We start from the raw sequence: 18,424 nt of genomic DNA, 5'->3' as shown, positions 1-18,424 counted from the left end.
ATCATAGAAGCTAGGGTTCAAAGGATATTGCTGGATCTTCTGATTCCTCTTCCAACTCACAAATGATCAACTGAAGTTTAAGTGCTATTGACTGTTTATTTACAGAAGCTTTAGAATATCTGCAACTGAACCTTAGAAGAACAGGTTGGACAATTATTAAGAGCTCAGATACCATAAGAGTGGGTATTCTATTGCCTTTGAGTTAGTAGGATTCATACTTTGGTGCTTTGCCTAACCATAAATGTTAAAGAAAGGAAAGTAAGTTACCAGGAAATATTTTGTCTGCAGTAGACAAGTGGTAAGAGGTGAAATGTTGGAAGGAAATTATTGGACTCTGAATCAGTGATCAGAATCAGTATTGGCAAGGTTGCATGTGTTTGAAGCCTTGATATCATATAGTAAGTTTCAGTATAGCACTGAAAAGGTTGAAGCTCAAAGAATTGTACATATTTCTCAGGAAATTGTCCATGAATTGGATTCAAGAAATGTTTCTTATCTGAGATGGCAGTTCTCAGTACATATGTTCCTCCAAAATTTTAAATTATGCCCTAAGGGGCTTCTGCACATCTGGAGCCTTTAAGTCTCCTCCAGTTATTCATATGCCTCCCACACCTTCCCCCAAGAAACCCTCCCACTATTTAAAATTAGGAGACAATGTGGATGGCCCCTCTCATACAGTGTGTGTTTGTGGTACAATGCTTTGGTTGGATAATGTATGTGAGCTAACTCTTGATGACTGAGTCCTGCTGCTGGAAGCTGAGGTGCCAATTGCGTGGCAAGGCTTCCTGTGGGGCTTGATAAGTCTTGATGAAACATGGTGATTGTCAGGGAGACAGCACATGTGCCAGAGGTAGCAGGAGGGGCCTCAGGCAACTCCTGTGCCTTCACAGGTTCGCCTCAGAGAGGAGTTATTGTGGGAGCAGGTAATGAAATGCAATAGATTTGAGATGACGGCAATGGTTGTTCAGTCCAGAAAAGCTTACGAACTTAACTTGACCTTTCGGATGTTTTCTGGGAGCATCTACTCACCAAACGTCTCCATACAGCTCTGTGTCGATACATATGGAATGTGGTATATCCTTTTCTTCTCAACCTTGGTTCTCTATCTGTTGTTATTGGACTAATCTGCCTCTCCAGCTCCTCACAGCTGTACTCTGAACTGTCATTTGTTCTGTCTCCTTTCTGCTCCTCCTCTGCCACCTGGCTTTCTCTGCAAGGCACCGACAAGTTCTGCTGCAAAGCAAGGCAGCGGAGTACAGCTCACCTTCCCTGACCCAGGTGTAGAAATTCTTCCTTGCTGAGATGTTTTTTTCAGACACAGCTTGCTCTGCAATTATTCAGATGAGTCATAATACATGGGTCTAATTTAATCTGCGGGGTGGTTTTGAGTTTGTCAGCACCGTTGGCTCACTATGCTTGTTTCTGACATAGGATTTAATGTTTCATTTTGATCCTATTTGTGGGGTTTTGTACTTTGACTTTTGTAGCTTTTTTTTTTTTGTCCCCAGAAGTATGTTGCATTTTTCTGAAAAGAGTTAACACAAGCCTGAGGATTTTATGTTCCACATCTCCTAAAGTGAAAGCAGATGCAGAAATACGTAGTGTCACTGCGCTGATTTTGTCTGCCTTATCTTTGTCCTGGTAGTTTAGAACCCGTTTAATCAGCTGGTATCTGATGTATTGAAAAAACCTACTTGTTTTTTTTTTGTTTGTTTTCTGCTCCTGAAATCCCCAGCTATTACAATAAATTTTCAATTCACCTGTAGTTTTTTTTTTCCAGAACCCTAAGTTGTCTAAATTTTCTTTAATCTGACCTGCATGACTCCTCATTCCTTGGTTTGTAAGGAGTAACTCTCTCTTTTGTGATTCTGAAGGGAGCTGACCCTGGTTAGCAAATAATGACCAGCTGATGGCTCAGGCCCATCCAGCAAGATGAGGGAGAGAATCAGAAGAGCAAAAGCAAGAAATACTCTTGGGTCAAGATGAAGACAGTTTAAATGAAGGACAGTGTGCATGTGTGGACATGAAGTGACACAAAGGCAGTAACTCGCCCCCTTCCACAAGCAGTGGGATGCCCAGCCAGTCTCTAAGCAACAATTACTTTGGAAAACATGACCCCCAGGGTTTTTTTGCCAAGCATGATGTTATGTGATGAGGAATATCCCTTTAATCAATTTGGCTCAGCTGTCCTGTCAGTGATCCCTCACAATCTTCTGCTTACCTTTTAGCTTACTTGCTGGCAGGGAGTAGAAAAGTAGAGTGGAAAACAGAGAAGGTCCTGTTGCTGTGCAAGCACTGTTCAGCAATAGCTGAAATATTGGTTTGTTATCAATACTGTTTTGATCACAAATCCAAAACACAGTACCATATGGGCTGCTGTGAAGAGAATTCATCCCAACCAGACAAAGTATACTCTCCTGTGGTAGTAGTCTCTGCAATGAGTTGAATAGTTTAATTGCCTCCTGTTTTATTTTATAACCTACTAACTGCTGCTCTGAAGTTCTTTTAAAATTTATATCATGTAGCAACATGTTAGTAATTCTTCCAAGTATTGAAGTAGAAATCATAATTACATGTGTATGATAGGTTAATTATCTTAATTATGGCTTCCTTGGGTATTATAGTTGCTTCAAACGTGGACATATTAGATAAGAACTTGACAATCCAAAGAGCAGCAAAAAAATTACTTTGCTTTGGGACCAAAAATCTTTGGTGGTTTGGGGATTTTTTTCCCTTCAAGGTCATTCTGACAATGCTAGATTACTTCAGTTTTAAGGCTTCTATATTTAAAAAAAAAAAACCCAAACTTAAACTGACTTCTTTTTCAGGCTGTTCCATAGGGTAAAATAATTTTTAAAAAATCAGTTTCTGAGTTACTTCAAATTAATCAATTCCATTTATTCTTCTTGTCATGACTGTAATTTTGAGATGTGGCCACAGGATATTTTGTTCACCTTCAGTAACTATCTTCTAGTCTTAAGTCTGACAAGGTGGCTGTGACACTGAGGAGGCCAGGAACCTTCAGATTTGGTTCCTTATCATTGTTGTCTCCTGATCTTGGAAGGCTGTATGACAGCTGCCCCTCTTCAGAAAAGACATTCATAGATTTTGTGGACCCTTTAGTTCTTAGCTGCCCTTTTTCTGTGAGAAAGTGTGTGGGCCCTATTTTGTGGCACAGCCACCTTACAGTGCTTATGGGATTGCTAGTGAAAAGTACAGGTTTCTGTTCTTGTGTTACAAAGCAGATCACATCACATCTGGGTGGTTTAATTTGGTCGGCCAGTTAAAAACCCTTAAATGGACGAAGTTAGATTGTGTATGGAAATATGGGCAGTATCAAGACAATCCAAACAACATGAAGTCTGGCTTTCTCGAAAGAAAGATGGGAACACTACAAGGTCATGAAACCTAATGCCTAGGATGTAATATCTGCATGATTGGTAAGTGGCAAAAGGGATGCCAGAGCCCTGAGAGCCTGCACCTGTTGGGTGGATGCTATAGAGTTGGGGAGCAGGTGACCATGCCTCTTGTGATAGAAAGAGCAACTTCCTTGGGGGAGGGATTGTATAGTGTTTGCTGCAACCCAGAAACCCACCCGAGTGACCAGAATCAAACCTGCCAAAGAGGACAAGTCTCTTAGGAGAGACCTGCCTATATGTGTTTTGATTTTTTTTTTTAATTTTGCTTAGGCACTTTGCTTTTCCTGCTTAAAACATTAATTTTAGTTTCTAGTAAAATTTGTCTTTTTATGTTGAAAAGTCTTTTAAATTTCTGCAGAGCTTGCCACTCCAGAGATATCATGACAGATGCAGCTAGGGATGTCAACTTAGCAGGTGAGAGCTACTACAGATGGCTGTGTGCAGGCAGGCTGCTTGGCAGCCCCAGCTGGCCTGGGCTGCACAGGCACTGCCTTCTTGAGTACCTGCTGCCAAGGAACAGTGCCTTGTGATGGCTTTCCCATCTGCTATTGCATGGGAGAGTAGGACGTGGCTTTCTTCCGAGTAAGAAACTAGGCACTATTAGCAGATTAACAGTCTAGGGCTTTTTGCTATTTTCTAGGATGAGAGGCTTTAGCCATTATGCAATACCTCCATGCCTGTCCTAGCTCCTACTGGCTGCCTGTTTGGATCCCCAGCACTGCTCACAGAGTCAAAGTCAGCATTTTTGCTGCTTTCTCAAGATACCTGCTGTTGCAGTGAGGCCAAGAAAGTAAATAGTAGAGGTGGATATAATCTGATGATCAGGTCATCTGCTGTGGAAGATACTGTAAGGATGTGCTTATTGCATGTTTTCTCTTTTGCTCCACAGCTTTGTAGCGTAGTCATCTAAGTGCAAGTTGGGTAGGACCAGAACTGCTGTACCTCACAGTGATACTGCTTTAATTAACGTGGTAGCTTATGTCTTAGTGGCCAGTGTCAGTTGTGCAGAAGGTTATGTCCTTGAGAGATCCTTGTTTTTATGACCCATTTGCTGATTGGTGTGATATGTGCTAAGTGAGGTCTTCTACAGTGTTGCCGCTGCTGGAGGCAAATTCCCTCCAGTTACAAGTAACAGTGATGTCAGCCCAGAACTGCCCTGTTATTTAAAGCTGGATAGTCAACTGCTTTATACTTTTCATAAATATTACACAGCTGTTTGTCACATTCATATCTTGCAGCAAGGTAGTAATTGGATAATGTGTGAAAACTCACTGTAAATTCATTGCTTTTAATTTCACTGAACGCCTGTAGCATTTGCATTGTTTGATAATTTTACAAGTGCTGGAACTTCAACCTGGTTCTGCAGGTGGTTAAGTCATGTCTCCTCTCTAGTGTGATATCTCTAGCTGTGTCATGCTGTCTTAAGGAGTGAAAATTAGAGAGAGGTGCTTCCTTTTTTTGTTTGAGAAAGGCTGAGGCTTGTTCTGGCTATAGGTGCTTAAAAATATTGCAGGGATATCAGAAAATACAGTGATTAAAACTATCATACTCCATGGTCCCCTGCTGTTTTGGAGGCACGTTTGGTTGCTTCCCACCTTGCTAGGGAAACTTCTGAGCTTTTCAGGCCTTGGGTTTGTCATCTCATTCCTTCTTAATGCTTAGCTGAGAACATGACAGAAATTGTGTTGCCTGTCCAACTTCTGCTCTTGTGTTTATTGTTGTGTGCTGATGGTCTATTTGATTTGCCAGCTATCTTATGAGTGGGGAAGTAGCATCTTGAGAACCGGCTCAAGTTTTCGTGTTGTAGCTGCTGTCACAAGTTTGAGTCTTCAGGACGGGAAGCTTCTGTCCTCCCCTTCTTCCTGCTCCACTCTGTAGGAGCTATTTTTGAATGTTTAGTTGAATATTACCTGACCTTAGCAAATGGTAATAGAAGTATGAATAAAATCAAATTCTGTTCTGCTGAACACAGAAGATAAATGACTTCTAAAGAAAGATTCCAGAGTACAAACCTCCCCAGGCTGGTGTGAAGAATTTCCTTTTTGTTTTGAATGCATCTTCTGTCAGTACTCCTTTAACAGTCCAATAGTCTGTTGGTCCTAAGGACTTTCTACCTAACACGCTGAAAGAGGATTTATCAGCCAGTTTGTCTTGACCAAACTGTTCATTGAATCTTTCCCTGATCCTTTGTTATGTTGGCATTTTATGAACCAGAATTTGCTATTTTGCCATCTGCCTTTGGAGATATCACCAGCTTTTTGAAGGGCATGTTAATAGATTCCCTTCCTCTTCTCTGTGTTGTCTCTTTTTTCCCCTTGTTTCTAAAGCCTTTTTGTCACAAGAGAATAAACTTGGTCCAGGCTTCTAGTATGGTGACCTGAAACAGCCTTCATATTTCTTACAAGTGTTTAATCCATTTAGTTGTCACAACCTGATGGCAGTCCCTAAGAATAGGTCCAACACGCCAACACTGCTGTCACTCAGAGGACCGGATGTGTGGCAGACATCCTGCAGGTAGCATTAAATTGGATGAACTGCATTCTGGAAGAAGTCTGACTAGCTAAACTCAGTATGGCAGTGATATGTGAACAGTGATACTGGGGCACATTAGTGGAGCACTAAGTAGATGTGTATAAAAACCAACAGCTTTAAAAGCCTTAGTTTATTGATAAGATGTATCTGAATATGAATTGCCTAGCTGTTTGCAGTATAAAACTCTACACTCCAGACAGATCATCTCCCTGTTCCAGGTGTTCAGTAGTAGTACACAGGAGCCCTGGGAAGAGACTGGCAGCCAGAGCCACTTCCAGTCAGAGACCAATTCAGCTGTTGTGGCTAAATGATCTAGCAATAAGCACTGGTGTTTTCCCAGCTGAAGCCAAGTGACTACTTGTTCATGGTGGATTTTCATCGTTTGGCTTCTCTTTCTTGAAAGAGAATGAAGAACTGAAGAGAAATAACCACCCTTTTAAATTAAATATGTATAGATATAATATATATCATGCCTTAGTAACATGCCATTGCAAGCAGCAAACTGATTCTGGTTTTCCTTTCCATATAGGACTTGGTTGAAGTTTTAGGTGGTCAGAATCTAGGTCCTAGTGAAGCATCTTTCATGTTTTGATATACCATTTCACTTTCAACAGACTTTTTCTTAACCCCTGCCTTAGATGTTTGTTCAGGCAGTAGCAGCTGGTCCTCTCCATCCCAGAAGTGCAACTGAATGTAGCTCATAATCAAGCTGTCATTTTAAAACCTGCAGTCTACAGACAAAGGTAGTGCAGTTGTCACCAGAAGTGGGGGTGAGGGGAAGGTCAAGGAAGACTCATTTTCAAGACAGAAAGATGGAGACCTTAATCTGAAATACAGAGCAGTGCAGCATATGCTATTCCAGTTGTGAATGATGGTTAGAACACAGCAGGCTGCTTTACTTAACAGTTAGGAATGTCTAATGAAGACCTAGTATCTTAAATGATACAAATGAGTCTTCACTCCTCACACAATTAAGTCTTCCATGTTATTGGCAAACATTACACTTGGAGTAGAATAACATGAGCTAAGATTTCTTCAAACTGATTATATTTAGATTTTTGTCTGGCCTTAGTGGAGTGTGTGGGAGAATTTTGCTTGTTAGGTTTTTATCTTGCATCTTGTGGCTAGTGACAGACTGCTTCTTGCTGTTGCAGCAGCAGCTCCACCTCTTTCCAACATCAGTTAGGAGAGGTTACATACAAATTAAGTAAACTAGTCCTGGGGCTATTTGTGAGGATGACCACAATGATGCAGGACATGAAGGGGAGGCAGAGAGGAAAAAAGAATTCATGGTTAACAGGTTTCTTATGTTCTCTTCTGATATTCTTTTCTGATTTATTTTCTGTCACGATAGGGAAAGGAGATAAGAGTTAGCTACAATGCTGTGAAGGTGCCGCACCCCTGTGTTACAGGAAGGATGGTTAGGGACGCCAGAAAAAGGGATGACCTTTGGAATGCTTTTATTCAACTTGGTACAGCTCAGCTGAGTCATGTTGACTGCATGGTTGTTTCTATCCCATCACAGCACAAAGCAACATTATATTAACTTAACATGTTTTTATAAATCAGAGGGAAGTAAGTTCAGGTCGCACTGCAGTTGGCAGCTGACTAGTGAATACAGTTCAGCAAGTAATTGGTCACTAGTTAATGTGTGGTGACTTGGCTGATAGCAGGCATCTTTCCTCAGCCTCAGCTCCTTGCAGGACCACCTCACAAACTTGTGCCTTGTGATCCTAACTGCCAGCATAGTGGGTTAAATATGTGGGTTAAATATGTGAAGACACAAGCTTGTGTCTTCAAACATAGGACTCTCAAAGATGTAGAACCTGCTGTTTCCTTCAAAAATCCTTAGAGCTGTTTGCTTGGATAATTAGAAATGTCTACTTAGTTGCCTACCAGGTTCAAGCTTTTGCTTTTGGTGCAAAATTAAGTCTGAATTACTTTAGCAGTGTCTCCCACAAGGCATTCTCTATGTGAGAATCCTGGATTATTTAAGCTATAAACAGCACTTTCTGACCTGGTCATATCTGAGAATTAACTTTCATTCATCAGTGCTGAACTTGCAGGGAGAATATTTGAAGTGTGTTATACTGCCAGTGTAATGGAGATTTTTGGCCCTGGAAAGAACAGTGGTAAGAGCAGTGTCCCCTAGGGCTTGAGTCAGTTGTCATCATATTGGCTTCTAACACTATCTGAGACACCTTGGGATATATGAAATGTCCTCCTGGGTCTGGCACACAGGGCTTTGTTGGACCCTCACCTTTCCTGAGCAGCACTTGGAGCTTGTGTGTGGTAGAGATGTCAGCAGAGGCACGGAGCTGCCTGCTGTTGGCTCCCTTGGTCTTAAAGAAAGAGGCAGAAGAGCTAGTCCACCAGCCCCTGACTGCTAGGCTAAGGGGATGGGGAGCTGATGCTTGTAAATGTCAGCTACTAGTAGTTTTGCCCACAAGCGTGTCAGTGTTTGAAGTACAGCTTCTCCCTCCCTCTGCAGCTGGAGATGTTGGAAATTTGTTCTCTTTTCAAATGTATTAGCACTCATTCTGGTCTTGCTGGTGGCAGAAGCAACTTCAGTTAAAGATACCTTTGTAAAGGATAACAACTTTGAAAAGTTGTAATTTCCTTTTGAAGTCTTTTCTTTCATGACAGCCCAGGTTTTGCTGACTCGTGGGAATGTCATGGATGGCTGAATATCTTGAATACATGCTCATAATCTCCAGCATAAGATTTAGGGTTGCCAAGTACTTTACAAGGGTTTGGCGTGGGGAATTTCTGGAGTATTTGAACTAAAATACTGTTTACAGTGGATGAGCACTAGTCTGTGCAAAGTCAACTGCCAAGCTCTTGTGGAGTCACCATCATTGCAAAGCATTTGTTTTGTGGACTATGTCAGTGTGAGCAAGTATCACTGCCTTCCCAAATTAAAAATTGTGCAAACTTCTAGACTTTTGCATTCTGCTAGTTCTAACAGCTGTGTTGAATGAGCTTTGCATCAAGAACAGAGAGCATTTGCGTGGCTTCAAGTTGTAACAATATTGGCTGTCTTTACAGTGTGGAAGGAAAAAGATTTCCTGTTATTTATTAGCAGCTTAGCTAATATTAGCAACGAAGTCATACAGTCATGAAAGCCCTTGGCTAGAACTGTGTCTTGCAACACTTGTTCGTACAAAGCATTTTTTCTAGCATTGGGCGCAAGACCAATTTTTAATGAATATTATGCACTGGCCCTGAGAAACCCTTTATGTTCACCATCAGACTCTGAGTGTAAAAACTGAGAGGGCTTCACAGATGTTGCTATCGATCAGCTGATTGGGAGGCCATGTGCTGGCCTGAGCTCACCTTGCAGCGAAATTGCCTTGCTCTTTGTGCCATCCTCCAGGGAAGCCACCCTTCTAGAGAGGCAGTTAATAGATGAAGGATGAAAAGTCACCCTTTGTGCACGTTTTCCTCACCTGAGCAGCACCATAGTTAGTCTGGCAAAGCTCAGAGCACTTCTCTCTGTGGCTGAGCAAAGAAAATTGCTGGATGAGCTAAGACAGCCCATATATGGAGTGGTTTCTTCCTGCCTTGTGGTTTCAAGCTATCAGCTGTGTGGTGAAAGTTTACATGATTAGAAACCATGCAGTCAGTTTTCTTTAAATACCATGTATCCATTTCTGTTCCCTTCCAAATGGTTCTTTTCCTCTGCTTCCTTCACTGAAGTCCAGAGAATGTGGGGAAAAAAGGAATAGTCAAGACAGCACTGACTACTTAAGAATGAGGTACCATTCAGGAGTGAGATGCTCTCCTCCATCTTGCTGACTTGTCCCTCTACAGGAACGGAATAGGAGCTGGCTTATCACTGCCCAAACTTCTCCCCTTGTAGTTGCTGTGTGCTGGAGCATGCTGGCCTGGCTCCCTGAACAGATGCTGCCTGGCAGTGTCTGCATAGCAGAGATGATAGGGTGAGATGGAGGCTTCTTCCACTTAAGTCCGAGAGCCTCATTTCTCCCTAAGTAAGGGAGGTACAGTCTATTTGTAGTATGCAGACACAGCCTGAGAAACACAGCTGTCATCAGCACTGTTTGATTACATGTCCCCACCCAAATGCTTTGTGAGCCCAGCTCCCTGCACCAGCATTCTCTTTTTTTTGCAACCCAAACCAGGGCCTGGCCCACCCAGTTTCAGCAGGCAGGAAGGGTAAAACATCCTGAGAACCCTGCCTGGCTGCAGGGAGATCACATGTGTGATCATGTGTGATCATGTGTGCTCAGCACAAAGATGTTGCTGTGTTTTTATTGCAGCCCTGTTACAGCTAAGCATTCCAGATGTATGTCTCCTGCTTTAGTGTAAATATGAGCACTACTGGCACCAGGGTGGAGGCTGTCCTCTTATATATAAAAGAATGGGAAAAAAATCCTTAATAATGCTGTGTTCCAGCTAGTAAAAATCTTGAAGCAAAGACTCTTGGTGTTTGCAGTGGAAGGTTGCTGGTTGTAGAAAGATTGTCTCCCACCACTGTGTGCACTTCACTTTGGTACTGAGTGTTAGAGGGTACTCAAAGCATGGTCTGCACCTTTGTTTCTTGCAGGTGATGAAGCTCCAGGCTTCCTAGAGAAGTCATCTGTGATTGCTGCTAGTCTTTGCTGCTGGGACACTTTGAGAGCAGGAGGGAATTTGGATCAGTCTGCCAGAATAAACCCTCTCTGAGTACTGGAGCTGGAGGCACAAGCAGTTGTATACAGCCAGGGCAACTCTGTTCTTGCTGGGGATGGTCTAGTGCATCTCTGCACAACATGGACTGGAGCAATGAAATGCAGTGGGTCATGGGTTGTGTCCCTCATGTGTTGGTGGCTACTTGCATGGTGTCTTTGCTCCATGTTCCCTGAGTCTGGTACCTCTGTAGTGTGACTTCAATGTGGTAGGCAGGTTTCTGAGTCCATGAGACTGCAGGGTCCACTGGGCTAGTACTGAAGAGCTGTTCCTTTTTGCTGTCCAGGAGTTCTAACATTGGTATTTCTTTATTTGTTGCTATACCCTTTAATTTTCCTTGTTCCTTTCTGGATGCATGCGAATAACATAAATTTCTGAATTTTTTTCACCTCTGTTTAGCTGAGTTTAGTTCCTTGTCATTAGCCTCAGCCTACATAGGCAAGTGCTTCAAGGTTTAATTTCCAGTATTTTTGATTCTCATCTTACTGATGAGAATCTCACTACTACTTTCCCTTTCCTGATTTAGAAACTAGAGCTGTGCTCAAGATCATATCCACTTCCATTTCCTTGAGTCTCCTTCTTCATGCAGACTAATGACAACCTGGAAATATTTTTTTCCTCTGATGGACAGATTGTTAATTTCATCCTTCACAATAGTAATAAGGTAATTAAATATCTCTTCTTCTTAATACTAGCTTTGTAAAACAATTACGTTAAACAGAACACACAAATACCAAATTGCTTTGCTCTTTGGAGTCAACTTTCATCCCCTAGAAATGTATGTAAATCCAAAAACAAATTCTAAGGAGAGATACTTTTGCTTAATCTCTCTGTTCTTCTCCCCTTTTTACTTTGCCTTTAAAAGGACTTGCAGCTTAGCCTCCAAGCATGTGTTACTGCCTGTACGTGAATAGTCCTCCCTGAAGTACTGGGAAGAAATCTTCAGCTAGTGGGTATTACCACAGCTCAGTACTGGGTAACCTGCTGAAGGTGATTCGAGTAATCCGTAGACCTGCACCATCCTATCAGTTTCTATTCTTGCACCAAGGCAATTCATTGAAGCAGCAGGTGATTGTTCTTGCTTCTCTGTGTTTCAAGGACTGCCCAAGGAGAGGTTAAACACTATGGTGGTGGTATGGACTGTGGGCATGTCCATGTCTCAACAGCATTTACGGAAAAAAATGAGAGCTGTCCTGGCAAACATGATGGGGAGGAGTCACAAGGGTTGCTGAAGCAATTCTTGTGACACATTAGTAGAACAGGATCTTGTTAATGGATTAGTGTTTAAGGCAATTCTTCAGCATTCTGCAAGTCAGGGCAGTTCTGGATAATGTGCATTTCTCAATTAGGGAAGAGATTGACAAGGCAGCAAGAGGCTCCAAACAGAAAAATTTCTACACAGTAATTTAATAAGGAGGAGAGGTTTTTTAGGATTATCCTAAGTGAGAGACTGATTAAATGCCGCTTGACTCAGAGCCTTAGGTGAAACTATACGGTTTGCTCTTAAGGGCACAAAGGAAGAAAAACAAAATGGAAAAAAAAGTTAAGGTTCACAGATATAAGAAATGACTTCTGTATCCACTGGCTTTGGATCTCTCTCCATCTGCTTGCAGTACATATGAGTTCAGTTAAGTTCATCCAGCAATAAAAAAGGACAGCTGAAGATTTAAGTTTGGTTGTGCTATAAGCTCTGCTGTAAGTAATATCCAGCTTGTACACAAACTGTTTGGACTGGTTGCTGCTGAGCAGAATCCTGGCTATTCTGTAGCTCGTGCTGATACAGTTTCTAGCAAAGCAACCTACCCTGTTAGTGTTTTGTTAGGGACAAGTCAAAGCAGTGTTCTAAAACGAGGAAGTTATCAAATGCCTTTTCAAACGCTGAAACAGCACTTAGGTTTGTTTGCTTATGGCTTGCTTACTGTATCTTTATGCAAGGAATGAGAATGAAGTCATAGGATGCGGAATTATTTAGGTGACACTAAAGGTGACGCTAAATGTATCAGAGCATTTGTGGATGAGACAGGGTGGTGAGCTCTTTGTGGGGAAACTCCAAGTTCTGTGCAAGCCATGTAGGAAATTTCGGGGCTTAAGATAAAGCTGTGAACCTGCTCTGGGAATCAGTCACATCTGCCCCTTCATGGATTTCCTTCTTTCTCTGTAACAACTGAGCCAGGGTTAAGTGACATATATGCCTTGCTACCATTGAGTGTTCCTGCTCAGACATCACTAATTTTTTTTTTTTTTAAGTCTAGCTTTGTGTTACATTTCTTCCAGCTTCAGTTCCTGCCTGAGGGATACTTAGATTCTTGTGTTCAGAGGGACTTGACATCAGCAAGATGATCTGGTTTGGACATACCAGGCAGACCAAGATTCAGGCTAGAGCAGATTCCCAAGTTGGATTGAAGACTTCAAGTTCCAAGCATATTTTGACTTGAATTAAACAGACTATTAATAACATAAACTTCGCAACAAGTCCTCTGGCGGTGGTAATCAATCAGTCATGACTTGATGATAGTCTCAGCTACAGTGGTGTGACCAAGTGAAAAAACGAAATGTGGGTGAAGGTCCTTATGTATTGAAAACTTCTCTTGTTTCCTGAAGTTTCATAATGAAAGATATTCCCTCAATAAAATGAGAACAGAAAGGTTTAGTAGTTATTGTTTGTGTGGGCTTGATAAAGGATATTCCCTTTTGTGAAAGTACTCTCAAACTAAGGGATAAGCCAAATTGTAAAGTGTGTAGGGTGTATACGCTTCTTTTTTCCTCATACAGAAGTTTGAGTATGCCTTTCCTGGATACTTTAAAATAACTAATTTAAAATATATTTTTGCTTAATATCTAAATATTGCTAATATGCTACTGTGCAACTAAGATACTTGTGTGCAACCACGAGGAAAAGCATAAGCTATGGACTTTGGACTTGAATTTGTAATGGCTAACAAGAGGCTTGTGTTGCAAACTTTTTTGTAACATTAATTATACTGGTCTTACCTTTTCCATTCCAATTTTCCCATCCCGTAGGCAGCCTTTCTTTCTTTCTTTCCCAAACGTGGCTGTAGATTACAACTGTAGTTGCAGTGTCCTGTGATGAGGACTGAACTCCCTTAAACTTGTGGCTGCAAAGGTGTGGTCAGTGTGTGTGCCTCAAGAGCTGTGGTTGTGTTGTCTTTTTCTTGAAGGAAAAGGAATTTGTCAGGCAGTAGCCTCCACAAGTGCAAATATTCTTTCAGGAGTTTTCTATTCTATTGTTAATTTAGAACTGTTATGAATAAAGGGGTTTTTATTTCCTTGGCAGGTGTCTTGGTAACTGGACAGCTTTGGAGGAGAAAAGATGAAAAACATGCTTGGCTCATCCATCACTGATGCATTAATGTCATCTCAGTGTCCCCATGTGAAAGAAAAAGTAACTTTCTGCCTTGACTTCAGGTAAGTGCCTGTTGTATACCATACCTCACCTGCCAAACTTTGGAAGGATCTAAGACAATAACAGGGTATGTCTGAAATTAATTTCAAAAAAGAGTGGCAAATTTTGGTTATGTGCAAGACATTAGGTGCTTTGCTTTAAGCTCTCTCAGATCAGAAACTCTATCCAGCTAAACTGGGGGGCCACAGCCCCTTTCTGGAGCCTGATGTGTCCTCAGGTGCAGACCATACAGAGAGGGCAATCTGTAGCCAGGAATGCCTCTTGCTGCAGAGCATGAGCCTGTATGTACCTGGAGCCTAATGCATTCTCAGCTGCTGAGAACATAGTGCCTATAGCTTCTTGGCTGTCAGACTAAATGATCCTTGTAGCACCCTTCCAAGTGAATTACTCTGAGGAGAAGTGTGCCATGGTTCCTTAGCTGTCTAAGAGAAAAGACACCAATATGTTCTTCCTGTGGCTGCTGGTCAAGGTAGGCAGGTCAGACCACATTTTGCTCAGGACACAGGTGGGGAAAACATCTATTCCAAGCTGTCAGTTGCTCTATCAAAGGATTAATAGTACTTTGTTATTGTTATGAAGGAATGCCTGGCAGTTAAATGAACTAGATCCTTGTGGAGTAATCAATGGAGGACACCTAGAGAATATGAGATACAGCAGTGAGATTATGGTCCTTCCTGAGAGTGTTTTTTAAACTTCCAGTGATTTGAGTCAGGAAATTCTTGGATCACAAAGCTGAATCATCATGTTTAAGAGTTCGATGTGGCATTTTCTTCCATAGAACTGATTGTTCCATTTGAATGTGCAAAATATTTGATGTTTCACCTACCTTGCAGGAAAGAGTCACGTACCTGACCTCTTTATTATATGTCAGTATTTTCTTGTGCTTATTTTAAATTGGCCACTCTTGTTTGAAGTCCCCTAGTTATTGTATGAGAAGAAACAGTGAACAGTGGTTTCCTGTTCATTTTCACTACTCTACACAATACTCTCTAGACCCCCATCCCTTTCTCTATACCTTTGTGAGGTTGCACAATCCTGTCTATTTGAGCATCCCATACATAGAAGCTGCTTTGTTCCTTTGATCAGCTGTACTGCTTCTTTCAGGACCTTTTACTGTGCCTCTGTATAAGCTTTGAGATGGGCAAATGGACCAGAATTTAATGCAATATTCAGGATGCAGGCATAACGTGGATTAATATTGAGATATAACTTTTTTTCCTTTTGCATTTCTGTTCTCTTTACAAGTAGTTTCCAGCATTCCTTTTGTATTTTTTTGACTGCTTCTGAGTTGATATTTTCATAGGAGACTCAGTCTTATTTCTGAAAGGAATAATAACTCCTGACACCTAGGGGGTAGGGTCAGGACTGGGGGTTTTTTAATATGTGTTACTTTATACTTTTTAATTCCAAACTTCGTCTGTTGTTTCATTACATAGTATCTCAATATTATGTTTCTGCTGCATGCTGTAGTTTTTCTCTGTACTGTGATAACTAGACAGTTATTGTATGATTGTCACCTCAGTATTTCTTTTTTCTAGACCATTTATGAATATAGCAGAGATTCCTGTGAGATAGTGAGCTGGCTTCAGAAAAAGCATTATCATTTATTTATTTTATTTACTTGTTCCAAATGCATTTGTTGTTTTTAGATACCATTATGTTTGGCTTTGGTCTTCCTCAAGGCTTTTTTTTTTTTTCCTTTGCCAGGCAGGATGCATTTGCTCTGAGATTAACATGATGTCTTGAAATAGTCTCTGTGTCTCCAGAAAATATGTACTTTAAGATTTCTCTTTTAGTGGGTTTTTATAATTTTATATTATTGAAATTCAGCATGTCAGTAGTTGATCTGTTTTTGGGTGTCTGTAGAAATGCTGAATCTGATGCTGATATAGTTAAGACAGAAAGATGATAAACTAATTGTTTATATTGGTCAGGACTGAATCAAGAGTTGTTTCCAATTTTGTGGATTTCCTAGCTGCCTGCTCCTGAAACAGTTATTAAGAACATACAGTAATCCAGTATTATCTATGTGATCAATGTAAAAGGTTTCATATTTTACTTCAGAGTAATTAAAATAATTGGAATGATAGTTCCTGGGATTTCCACATTCCATTGCCTTCCTGCCACCATGTTTCCTTTATACATGCAGTGTCCAAGTCCTCTTTTAGGGTAAGCACTCTGGGTCTGCCATCAACATCTTGGAGAATTCTGTGGAACATGGAAACCATTGTTTTGGCTTTCTGTCACTGTATCCTGTTCATATCAGACTTCTAAAACCTTTTTTTTTTTTTTTTTACTATGTTACTTTTATGTAACTTCTATCACATTGTTTACTCGAAGCTGCAGTGTCGACCATAGGATTCAGAACAGGATACATTGTTTCCTGTGTGCACTAGTCTGCTTTCTCCTACTTGTCAGTTTGAAGCTTCTGTATAGTCTTCCTGATGTGAAGTGCAGATCCTGTTTCCCTGTCATTTTAGGTAGAAATTTGGTCATCCTTTTCTGGGCTTAATCCACTCTAGAAGCTTGCCAGTCCCTGATGAACCTGAGCCTCACTTCCTTACTTCATTGCTTTAGCCATTCATTGAGATTTTGCTTCCTCACCAGCTGGATTCTAGGGGGAGGGGGGTCTTGATCTTTGGCATTTTATATTCAACCTCCAGAATCTTTCTTCTTTCTTTTATGTGGTACCCAGATGGGCTACAACCCCTGCTTCCTTCCCAGTTTTTTCCAACTCTTCCAGGCTTTTTTTGAAGTTTTGTGGTGTAGCACCAAAAGGCATGTAAGAAGACTGTCTCTGGAATCAGGAGCCAAACCTGTTTGCTACCTGGCAATGGAACCACTTGTGGCTATTGCCTGTCCCTATTTCTTATATGGGCTGTCTGCTGCAGGGGGTTATTGCCAGTAAAATAAGAAACTCAGACACTTCGTGCAGGGAGGGGACCATTGAGCAGGATTATTACACTCTTTATCAGTTTAGTACCTTCCTGCCGTGAAATTAGGGCTGGAGGAGCTTTTCAGTGCCCTGAAAAATCATCCTTAGTTTAACCTCTTTCTTTAAGCAGCAATAGGTTTTTTGCCTGCAGGTGATACTGTGCAGGAATTGACATGAGGGCTCTGTGTTGTACATTCTTCCACCTATGGCACAATCAAGTCACAAGGCAGAGCTCTATATCTGAGGAACATGGGGTGCCTGGAATGAATGTCTTTGCATCACCTACGCACCGGTCAGGTAATCATGTGACACTTGATACTTTACCCTGGAAATTGTCACCCTCTAGCTAGGCTTCTGACTGCATTTCTCTTACACATCTGGACTGACTCAGGTGTTCCTATATGGGGTGGCAATGCAGCTTCCAGTTAAAGAATTGAGAAGCAATTACATTAAATGTGTCATTAACAACTGTATTCATCATGTTTTGTAATAAATTATGCTGAGACATTGACTGAATCCAAATGACGAGAAGCTGAGGCTTATATTTAGCTCACACTTCATTCAAAAGAAGCTGGCATTCTCCAAAAGGCAGTCTTCCTGTTACTTGGCTATGGACTTGATGTAAGGTGGAAGGAAGTGCTCCAGCCATGCAAGGTGTATTTGCATCAGCGTGTTACTAACCTGGTGATCCCTGAGCTGTAGAGGAGTCAAACAGAGGTCATTCAGGTGGAGGAAAAGAGTCCCTAGAGGTTAGAAAGTTTATTGCAGCAAAGCCAAGAAAATATGTGCCACTCGTATCTTGTTGGGAGGTCTGTCTTCTTTACTGTCTTTCTGAAACAAATCTGTATGTCAGGCTTTGTGGTCACATACATCTTCTAGTAAGTTTAGTGGTACTGAGAAAACTTAAAATTGAAGGTTGAGAAATGTTACTTTAGGTTAGAGTTTGTGCTTGTGCTGACTGATTGCCAGCTAACTTGCTGTCACTAGCACAACTTCTTATTTAGACAACCTGAAAATATTTATATCACAAATGTTTATGACATAGAAGAATTTTTCCAGGACAGAAGTGTGTGTGTAGCTAGGTGACCACAATTAAAATTATTGTCTAAGTTGTTAAAGAAGAATGGAAAAGTTGCATTTAGCTGTTGTTATGAGGGCAAGTTCTTGTCTGGCCAAATGACGAATTTCAAGGAACTTCAAGGGAGTTAAGAGGCACATACCATTGATTCTACATCAGTTTGTCAACTCCATACCTGGCCTAGGACCAAACATTGTCTCTTGAACATGAAAACTTTTTGCACTGGTCCTTCCCACAATTTCTGATTTTGTCTTAATTATACCAAAGAAGGAAATAAACTCTGCGTCCTTGCAAAATTTTCATGGCTCTTCTGATTTGGGGTGTTGCAGGGTGTAGCTAATGCTCTG

The 18,424-nt window shown here is 41.2% G+C and overlaps 1 protein-coding gene across 3 annotated transcripts in view; it reads left to right on the top strand.

The window, feature by feature from the left end:
- Nucleotides 1-18,424, top strand: part of LOC309573487 (transmembrane protease serine 11E-like) — a 40,866-nt gene that overhangs the window by 5,352 nt on the left and 17,090 nt on the right. For all 3 annotated transcript variants that reach the window (XM_082282488.1, XM_082282489.1, XM_082282487.1), the window contains exon 2: nt 13,936-14,066. The gene's annotated coding sequence lies outside the window, so the exon portion shown is untranslated. The remainder of the gene's footprint in view (nt 1-13,935; nt 14,067-18,424) is intronic.

This window comes from Coloeus monedula (assembly GCF_965178545.1).
Source record: "Coloeus monedula genome assembly, chromosome: 5".
Lineage (NCBI taxonomy): Eukaryota > Metazoa > Chordata > Aves > Passeriformes > Corvidae > Coloeus > Coloeus monedula.
Note: the sequence above shows the minus strand (reverse complement) of the source record. Positions and strands in the feature narration are given on the sequence as shown.